We start from the raw sequence: 10,671 nt of genomic DNA, 5'->3' as shown, positions 1-10,671 counted from the left end.
GCTGAACTGCTCAAGGTTAATCTCTGGCAAAGAAAGTACGTACTTCTGGGCTATATCCCCAACCAATTTATTCTCTCTCTTTGAGGAAATGAATAATTTCTAGTGATCTTTGCTACTGATAGGGAATTTTGAATAGAGGCATATCATGGAACTCAATATTTCCATTTCTCCTCTAATTACTTTGCATTTAATGTCCTCATAGCGATATGATATATCGCTAACTTTGTTAAAATGATTCATAGGGATAGGGTCTGGACCTGTGATTTCAGTACTACTGAGGAAACTCCCTCTGCCATTACCAGTTGGAACCTTCTCTGTAGCTTATAGCCTTACCTAGAGTCCTGTTTGTTTAAATGACTTATCCAGGGTCTCATAGCTCGCATGGATCACAAGGGGCACTAGAACCCAGATCTTCTTGGCTCCCTATCTATTATGCTTTGCCCCCTCTTTTGTATTCAAACCTCTTTCATACCACCTAGTCCCCTCTAATTATACTTCCTAAAACCAGAAGTTCACCTTGAGAAATATCTTAATGAATTAATCAACCAATAAGCATTTATTATACCTGCTATGGGTCAGGCATTGTGTGTGGCCCTTAGGATACCATAGTGAGACAATCTCTGTCCAAAAGTCTGTATTCTATTAGGGGGACACAATATGTTTACAGAAAAACACAGACTAGATGGGGAAAAAAATACAAAGTTATAGAAGGGGCAGTAATAAGTAGGGGAATCAGGAAAGCCTCCTTGGAAGATGCTGTATTTGAATAAGAGTCTTAAAGGGAGCCAGGGGTTCCCAGGGACAGAAGTGAGGAGGAACAAAAACATTCCAGGTAAAGCCTGAGCAAAGGTGTAATCACAGGAGATGGAACAAGGGGAAATAGCAAACAAGTCAAGTTTGTTATAGCCTAGAATGTACATGAGTAGGAAAAATGTGTTATCAACTTGATAAGGTAGACTGAATCAGATTAAGAAGGATTTTAAATGCCAACAGAGGGAATTGTGTTTTTAATCTAATGGGAATGATGAACTCTTAGGAAGACACCATTCTTTTCTGAGAGTAACCAGTGATTTTGAAAAGTTCTGTTGGAACTGCTTACAAACTTGCCTCTGTATGCTTGCTCACTTTTTTTTTTAACTTTACAAGTGACAACTCTAAGAAGGGCAAGGATAGGTAAACAGGGTCAAATGACTTTCCTAGAATCACATAGCTAGGATGTATCTGAGGCCACCTAACCACCCCTTATTTCTTGCCTCTTGAGAGATTTCAGCTCTTCCCTCTCCTTTAGGATGAAGGAATGAGTGGATTGTTACTTTTAGCTACTATCCCTATAGTCTTCGGTCACTCTCAAAGGGATGCTACAGTAAAATAGCAATGTCAGTCAATGTAGAAAATCAAATAGCCTCCAAAAGGAAAATAAGTACAACCAAGACAGTAAAGAATAAGACTTTAGAAAATTGGTTAGAAGGCAACTAGGTTTTACTGAGCTTGAGGTTATTAATAAAAAATTATAATAGCACTTAGAAAATTATTTAATGTTTCTAAATGACCTTACACATTATCTCATTTTATTCTCACAACAACCCTATAAGCTAGGTGGTATTATTATTCCTATTTTGTAGATGAGGAAACCACAGTCAAGCAACTTGCCCAAGGCCACACAGCTAATAAGCGGCTGACATAAGATTTGAACTTAGTTTTCTTGACTCTAAATCCAGCATTCTATCAACTGTTCAACCTAGCTAAAAGTTGTTCTGTTTTTAAGAAATGGCACTAAAAATAATATTAGTGCTAACTAGTATTGACGCTATCTAAAATGACCTCATTATCTTGAACTGAAATCTTGTTCACTGAACCTTCCACCCTTAGGTTTTAGTTCTGTTTGGTTTTAGGTCTGATTTTAAAAATTAGTTTGGAAGGAATATGGAAGCTCAGAGATAGTGTTATATCATGGAGATATAAGAGTTTACAGATGTTATCTAGTCTAATTGGTATTCAAATCATGAATCCTGACTACATCATCACTGGAAAATAGCTATCTAGCAATTTAACTCCAGTGCCAGGGAACTTACTATCTATCCCAAGCAATGCAATATATTTTTGGACTGTTCCAACTGTCAGGAAATTTTTCCTCATTTTGGGCTGGTCTGCTTCATCTTCCACCTTTTGGTCCAAGTTCTGCCATCTGAGAGTCCAGTGAAAATGTCACAGATGACAGTTTTTGGAATGTTATCTAATTTGTTCCTTACAAGAACTCTGGAAAGAGGATAGGTCTTGTTGGGCTCCAGGATATTATGTAATTACAAAATCTCAGAGTTGATAGAGACCTCAGAAGCCATCTAGTATAGCTTGTATAGGAATTCCCTCCAAAGTATTCCCACGTGGTCACCCAGATTGCCTTTGAAGACCTTTATTTAATGAGGGAAACATATTACCTTCCAAGACAGCCCACTCTGCTTTGAGATAGTTCTTACTATCAGGAAATTTTTCCTTAAATTGAACCTGAATTTTTCTCTCTGTAATTCCTACTCAATGGGACCTAGCCCCAAAATTATTTTTTTCACATGATAGTCCTTCAACCATTTGAAGTCTACTATCATGATAGTCTTCCCTCTGTTTTTTCTTCTCCAAGCTACAATGGAGTCTTTTATGAGTCTCAAGGTCACTTGGTAATATGATTGCCCTCTTGTTGATATTTTCCCAATTTATGAATGTCCTCCCTAAAACATTACAGCTGGAATGGAACACAATACTTGTAGTCTAATTTGGGCAGAGTGCAATGGGATGATCACCTTTATTGTTTTGGATACTAAGCCTCTCAATGTGGCCTAGAATAGTATTAACTTGGAGAGAGGAAGATGGCTTAGGAGATAGAGAGCCAACCCTGGATACAGGAGGATCTGGATTCAAATGTGACCTGAGATACTTCCTAGTTGTGTGACAACTTGTGGGCAAGTCATTTAACCCCATTGCCTAGCCCTTACTGCTCTTCTACCTTAGAACTAATACATAGTATTGATTTTAAGATGGAAAATAAGGGTTAAAAAAATAGTATTCACTTTTGTTTGGGGCATGGAGCTATGCTGTACTATTGACATGTTGAGTTTGAAGCCCATTAAAGTCCTCAAATCTTCTTTACACAAACTGTTTTCTAGATACATCTTTCCCATCAGTTAGATAGTTGAGAGGTCTTGATCTTGCTTCTCAAATAGGGTCAGCCAGTGACCAGTTGGTTAGAACTGGTATTTCTTCAAATTAGGAAAGGAAGTGAATTCGGTTCATATTCCTCTCTCCTCCCTGAGGAGGTTGCTTTTTGTGATTCTCATATTCCTTTCCTAGGAAAAGTTATGAGACTAATCAAATGTTGAACTTGTCATTGTTTTGAAGCCTCAAGGCCTGTGGGCAAATGGCCCAGTTTGCAGTTAGAGAGTTGAGGAGGAAGCCACTAATTACTGTGGGCTCAGAAATCCAATGCTCTCATATCTTAACATAAACATCTTAGAGTCATAGACAACTTTTAAGAAGTTACCTCAAGGAGAAAACATTTGTCTAATTTTCAGTTATTTCTATCTCATTAGCTGAGGCAACCTGGGATTTCCTTTACTGCTTTGGGAACTTGATAGAAAATGCTTCTCTCTCTAGTGACTTCCCTATGGCCACAAAGCTATTAAAGGTAAAAGTTAGGTCTTTTCCTACAAATTCAGTTTGCTTTACATTATACAACCGCCAATCTTTCTTCTATATGACAGCCCTCCAAATATGTGAATAAAAGATCTCGAAGTTTTCTCTTCTCCAGACTTATCATACCTCTCCCCTTTTATTCTTTTGACCAACTGTTTTCAAATAATTTTAGGATGGGATGGTTTCTGAGTCCCCTTATAATTCTAATTACACTTCTCTAGATTCTTTCTAGTTTGCCAATATCTCTTCTAAAATATACCATTTGAACTAGATATATTATTCCATTTGTGGTCTGACCCTGGCAAAGTGTGGAGAGACTGTATCTGTTTCACTTTTCCCTAGCTTTTTATAGAAGTATAGTGTGTGTGTGTGTGTGTGTGTGTGTGTGTGTGCATGTATATGTATGTAGTCGTCTATAGACTATACCTCTATGGCAGGGTATGATGACTGTGAGAGATTGGTTTACTTGATAAAGTCATAGGATGAGGCCTTTGCTTTACCTTCAAAGATATCTCCCCTTGGAAGATACAGACAATACTCCTTAACACTAAGATGTGATCACATGTAGGGGGTCTGACTCTTCAGTGGGGGTCTGACTCTTCAGTACTCCTAAGTGTATTTACCTTCTGGGGGAATTAAAAACTGAAGCTGTAAGGCTGGAGAATTGTGCATTTCCCTGGGAGAGAAGAGGTTTCATCTTCTAATGCTGTGTTGGTGAACCTATGGCCCACATGCTGGAAGGGGCTGTTCCTTTCCCCCTCTCCATGCACACCTGAGGACATTTCTCCCATCACCCACCCCTCTGCCCAGCAGCCCAGTGGAGCGATTCCTCCCTCCCCTGTCTGGGATAAGTCAGGGGGCTCACATGTGGCATGAGAGTTTCAATTTGGGCACTTATTTCTAAAAGGTTCACCATCATTGTTCTAATGTCTGTCGATCACTTTTGCATTTCCCTTATAAAAAGAGTCAATTGCAGGATTCCTCTGGAGGAGTGTCCACATCCCTTAAAAGGAATTGAGGCTCAGCAGAGGAAGAAAATTTTCTCTTTGGCAACTTCTGAGAGTGTTTTCTTCCCAGGGGAGTCAACCACAGTGTGGCACTATAAGTCTAGAGAAGTGAATCTCTTGTGGAGACAGAGGACTTGTCAGAAGACAAGGATTTTTTCCCCCCTCTATTGACCTCATGTATTTCCTTTCTGTGGGACTTCAACCACTCTGTGGTGCTGAGTCTAGAGGATTTTTAAAGGTTTCTGTAGGTAAGAGGAAAACTGTCTTGACTATGGGCTCTTTGAATCCTTCCAGAGGTTTTGTTTTTTGCATTATTTATATAGCATGAAATAGATTGCATTGCATTTATTTTTAGCTTGAATGCATGTATGGGAACCTAGAGTCCTTTTACCTGTGTCTGTGGGAACTTAGGCATAAGCTATATTCTGATATTCCTGGGAGAGACTCTGGTTGGAAACAAAGCAGAAAGAAATTCTGAATATAACAGAAGTTAATCAAGAAAGCCTCTAATCAATTTAATGAGTCCTTCTAGATAACTCGATGAAATTATTGGGCATGGATAGTTTTCAGATAAATGACAAATATGGAGGAAAAAAACTATATCTTGGCTCTTTGCTTAGAGAACAGAGTGAGCTCTTCTGATTGATCTCCAGTGACTTGGGCTGCCTGCTGTTATTGGCTGGCTGTGACTTAGGAGTATAGATTCTCCTCAGAAGAGATGCCCCTTCCTCCAACCCTGTCTATAAAAGTTAGTTATTGCTTGTCTTGTTTTGTTTTTCCCATGACTTCTAGATTTGAAGATTTTTCCTTCTACCTCTACCTCCATTCTCCTCTATCCCCTGGAGCAGAAAATGGTTAAGTAGTCTGTTCTTGTCCAGATTAGATTGAGGGATTTTCCCCGACCTCCAGTTCCTAACCACATTCTTCTGCCTTTCTGTTTCTTTTTCTAGGTATATATTAGAACTATATATCCTGAGAATGGGTCAGCCTTGGGAATTACCTCCTGGTTAATCCTGAGCTCCAGTTCCAAAGTTCCAGGACTCCCAAGTGATAAAAATTTTCTAAATTTGAGAATTTGGTACAATCAGATTAATGGGAGATTTCCTCAACAGTTCAGAATGAGACTGTTCTGAAGATGGAGGAATAAACTCAAATTAAATTAGGGGAGGTGGGATAAGACAAAGCATTCCATTAAGATAATGGATTCTTTTAGATGTCCAGACAGCACAGATATAAGGTGAATATTTAGCAGTCTCCCAAAGTGGCTTTACCTTTGGGAAAGGGAATTTAGTGAGCTATTTGAATGTTATATGTTTCTAAGTTTGTTTCATTAGCTCCATAAAGTCGTATGCATTTTCTATGGTAGAAGAAATAAAGACTGTCCCATACCTGCCACTTATGTTGTAAATATGGGAGCTAGGAACCTGTTACTTTTGGGGAAACCTAGACATAAGGCATAAAGCTTATATCACCTCTATTTAGATTTTCCCAGAGTTTTATTCTAGAGTGAGGTCAATAAGCTAAAGAGAAATAATTGTTCTCTTGGAGGTCAGGGACTCATAACAGAACCATGTCCAAGTGAATCGAGTCCTTTAGGGGGCATAGGGCCATGAGATTCCTAGAGAAAAGTCCTGTGACTAAATTTCCACAGTGATAATAATAAGAATCTTGAATAGTTCTGTTATAATTAAAAATTGATCTGGAGGCTTATTACCAGATTTATAAGCATTTATTAATGGAGAGAAAGGAATAGAAGAGAGTTTTCAGCCTTTCTCACCTTAGGGAAAGATCCATTCCCCCATTTCAGCTTGATGGCTTGCCAGAGAAGGTTAGGTCAGATAAAGAGCAGAGTAATCCCAGGGAGCCAGTAGTTTGAGAGTGTAAGTAAAAAAGAAAAACAACCCTCTCCTTCCCAAGCTTGCTTTTTAAACCCCACTAGCTCCTCACTTCATGGAGACTTGTCATACTGGTTCTGGCATGCTGACACCAGGAGATGCCAGGCTGTCAGATATGACACGTGAATCTGAGTGTCCTGTGTCCTGCCACTATGGTATTTGGGATCAAAGCTGGAATGCAGGTCCCCTAGATCAGTGATGGCAAACCTTTTAGAGACAGAGCACCAGGCCCTGCCCCCACCCTTAGATTGAGTGGTGCCAATCCCCCCACCAGAGACTGAGTGCCATGCCTTGCCCCCCCTTACCCCAGACAAGGGAGGACGTGTTCCCATTGGATTACTGAGCAGAGGGGCAGATGATGAGAGGCACATGTGGAGAGGGGGAGGGGAGTAGCTCAAGTGCTCTGCTCCCCTCCAGCTCTGCTACCTGTGAGCCACCCACCTTATCTCCTATGTGCTCCCATTGGGCTACTGGATGGAAGGGCAGAGAATGTGAAAAATGTCATCAGGCATGGTAGAGAGGGAGAGGGGAGCAGTTCTGCCCAAGTCCCTCTGCCTTTCTAGTAACAAACTCTCAGGGGGTGGAGGTGGAGGGGAGAGTGGCCCACGTGACCACAGAGAGTATTTGGCACCCATGCCATAGGCTTGCCAACACTGCCCTAGATATTTACTTCACACTGTTCTGATGATACAAATATAATAGCTCCTTTCATTGACCTTACCACTTTTACTCATAGGTCAGGTCTATATTGCCTTCTCTCCTTTAGAAGGTATAAAGAAATTCACAAATCATTTTGATGGAGTTATAGGGTAACTAGCCATTGGCTGACTGAAGGAAAGATCATATCTCTACGACTAAAACACAAGTGCAAGGATTGAATAGAAAGTCATCACTGGCAGTCATCTGGCAAGAGAAAAACTGGACCAGTAGGAGATGCTACTTCTAGCAGAGAGCAGGCCTATAGAGGAAAAGAATAGGCTCAGAGATTGCAGTGGAGTGACTTGTGCAACCACTACATCATGTCCAGGATTAGCAGTATAAGGACATGATTTTAAAAAGAAAAAACCATAAGCCCTTGTAGTATTGATGATATGCATTACCTTAGCTTTATACATTCCTTACATGTGTGTCTCTACTATATACTCTTTATGCCCATTTTTCCTATCATATGTATTTATGAGACACTGCATTTTGTTTATAGGGAGTATATAAGGCATTTGCTTTGTATTTGTATTTGGGACACAGTAGTGTCCTTGCTATGCCATTTCAACAAATGTTTTTGCTTTCAGCTTATTATGTCTCTTGACTATGGATGGCAAATTAATATGTGGGGCTTTTTTAGCTATAGTTTTAGAAGGGAAGTACTATCTTTTGTTCCTTTAGTATTTTGAACCTGGAGTATCCATCCATCAGACTTCTGAGCCTATTCTTTTCCTCTATAGGCCTGCTCTCTGCTAGAAGCAGCATCTCCTTGTTTTTCTCTTGCCAGATGACAATGACAATTTAAGAGGAGGGAAGAGAGGAGACAAATCCCCTCCTCCTGCTGCATTCCAGATGAGGCACCAAGGAAGATGTAAAGAGCTGAGTTCCTCTCAAGAGCTGAATTCTTCCTCCATAACTGGCCTTCTCCTTGACTGCCAGTGATGACTTTCTATTCAATCCTTGCACTTGTGTTTTAAAGTCATAGAGATATGGTCTTTCCTTCAGTCAGCCAATGGCTAGTCACCCTATAACTCCATCAAAATGATTTGTGAATTTCTTTATACCTTCATTAATGTCTGAGAGGGGCAAACTCTTTATAAGAAACAAACGGGTAACTTGAAAGAAAAGTCAAACTTTAAAAAAGGTTTACCCTTTATTTTATTGTCTAACTTCCCTGTCTTTTTCATCTTGTAATTTTATCAACTGGGTTGGTGGGGAGCCTCATCTAATTAATCAGGGGTTCCCTGATGGAGTCCCCATTACATAGACATTAAAGCTCAGATTGATGCTTTGAGATATTGTTGCTAATAAATTGATAAATCAATAAATATTTTAAGTACTTGATATATTCCAGATACTGCAAGAACTGGAGATACAAATAAAGTTAATGAAACAATTTCTTATTCAAAAGGAGCTTACATTCTAATGCTGGAAGAGGAGGAAACAAAGACAGAAATAAGCATATAAAAATAAATATAAAGACAATTTTTTTTTTGTCGATTAGTTGTGTCTGACTCTTTATGACCCCATCTGGGGGTTTTCTTGGCAAAGATGTAGGAGAGTTTGCCATTTTCTTTTTCAGTTCATTTTATAGATGAGAAAACTGAGGTAACAGGGTTAAATGATTTGCCCAGGGTCACAGAACTGGTAAGTGTCTGAGGTCAAATTTGAATTCAGGGCTTCCTGATTCCTGGACCAGAGCTCTATCTACTGAGCCATCTGATTGTCTTCATAAAGGCAAGATACACAAATAAAAGCAAAGTGGTTAAATTTAAGTTTGTTTGAGAGGATGGATACTGACAGTTGAAGGCATCAGGAAAATGCTTCATTCTTGAATTGTGACTTTAAAGAAGAGGATTTTGACTGACTTTCACTTTTCAGAAGGAGTGAGAAATGGCTAGTGCAAAGGTATACAGACAGGGGATAGTGAGGAACAGAAAGAAGACCAGTTTGGCTGGATCACAAGAGCAAGGGAGGGATAGGAATGTCTAGTGATGCTATAAAAACAGGCTATGCCAAAGATGTGAAGGGCCTGAAAAATTAAACAGAGGAGTTTCTGTTTGATTCCAAGTACAATAGGAAGTCTAGGTTGTTTGAGTGTGGAGCTGCGGGTGGATGTGAGAGATGTGGGTAGAGAAACAGCAAGATTTGACAACTGATTGGGTATATGAAGTAAAAGGAATGTGAGGAGTTGGGGATAATGGCAAAGTTATGAATCTAGGAGACATAAAGAATGATAGTGCTTTCAACAGAAATAGGGAAGTTTAGAAAAGAGGAGTAGTTAAGAAGGAAGAGAATTAATTTTGTTTTGAGCGTGGTGAGTTGGAGATCTATCCAGGACATAGTTAAAAATATACTTTAGGCAACTGGTGTTGTGGGATTGTAAAACAAAAAAAGTGAAAAATCCCTGTTCTAAAAGGAACCCAGAAGACAAACCATACCACGTTTAAGAGAAACATCGTGAAGATTACGTAAAAAGACTTCCAACACCTGACTTACTCTTTTTTTCCACTTCCCCTGGACTCCCCTTCATGTACTTTTTTTTTTAACCTTTACCTTCTGTCTTAGAATCAATATTGTATATTGGTTCCACAGTAGAAGAGCTGTAAGGGCTAGGCAATGGGGGTTAACTGACTTGCCCAGGGCCACACAGCTAGAAAGTGTGTGAGGCCAGATTTGAACCTAGGACCTTCCATCTCTAAGCCTGACTCTCAATCAACTGAGCATCCCAGCTGCCCCCTCCATATACTGTTTTTTTTTTTTTAAACTCTTGTACTTCGGTGTATTGTCTCATAGGTGGAAGATTGGTAAGGGTAGGCAATGGGGGTCAAGTGACTTGCCCAGGGTCACACAGCTGGGAAGTGGCTGAGGCCGGGTTTGTCTCTAGGCCTGACTCTCACTCCACTGAGCTACCCAGCTGCCCCTCCATATACTTTTTAAAAACATTTTTTTTAAACCCTTAACTTCTGTATATTGACTCCAAGGTGGAAGAGTGGTAAGGGTGGGCAATGGGGGTCAAGTGACTTGCCCAGGGTCACACAGCTGGGAAGTGTCTGAGGCCAGATTTGAACCTAGGACCTCCCATATCTAGGCCTGACTCTGAGCTACCCAGCTGCCCCCTCCTCCATATACTTTTTTTTTTTTTAAACCCTTACCTTCCGTCTTGGAGTCAATACTGTGAATTGGCTCCAAGGTAGAAGAGTGGTAAGGGTAGCAATGGGGGTCAAGTGACTTGCCCAGGGTCATCCTCCATATATATATTTTTTTAAACCCTTAACTTCTGTGTATTGACTTATAGGTGGAAGATTGGTAAGGGTAGGCAATGGGGGTCAAGTGACTTGCCCAGGGTCACACAGCTGGGAAGTGTCTGAGGCCGGATTTGAACC

The sequence above is a fragment of the Gracilinanus agilis genome, chromosome 2 (genome assembly GCF_016433145.1).
Source record: "Gracilinanus agilis isolate LMUSP501 chromosome 2, AgileGrace, whole genome shotgun sequence".
NCBI lineage: Eukaryota > Metazoa > Chordata > Mammalia > Didelphimorphia > Didelphidae > Gracilinanus > Gracilinanus agilis.
Note: the sequence above shows the minus strand (reverse complement) of the source record.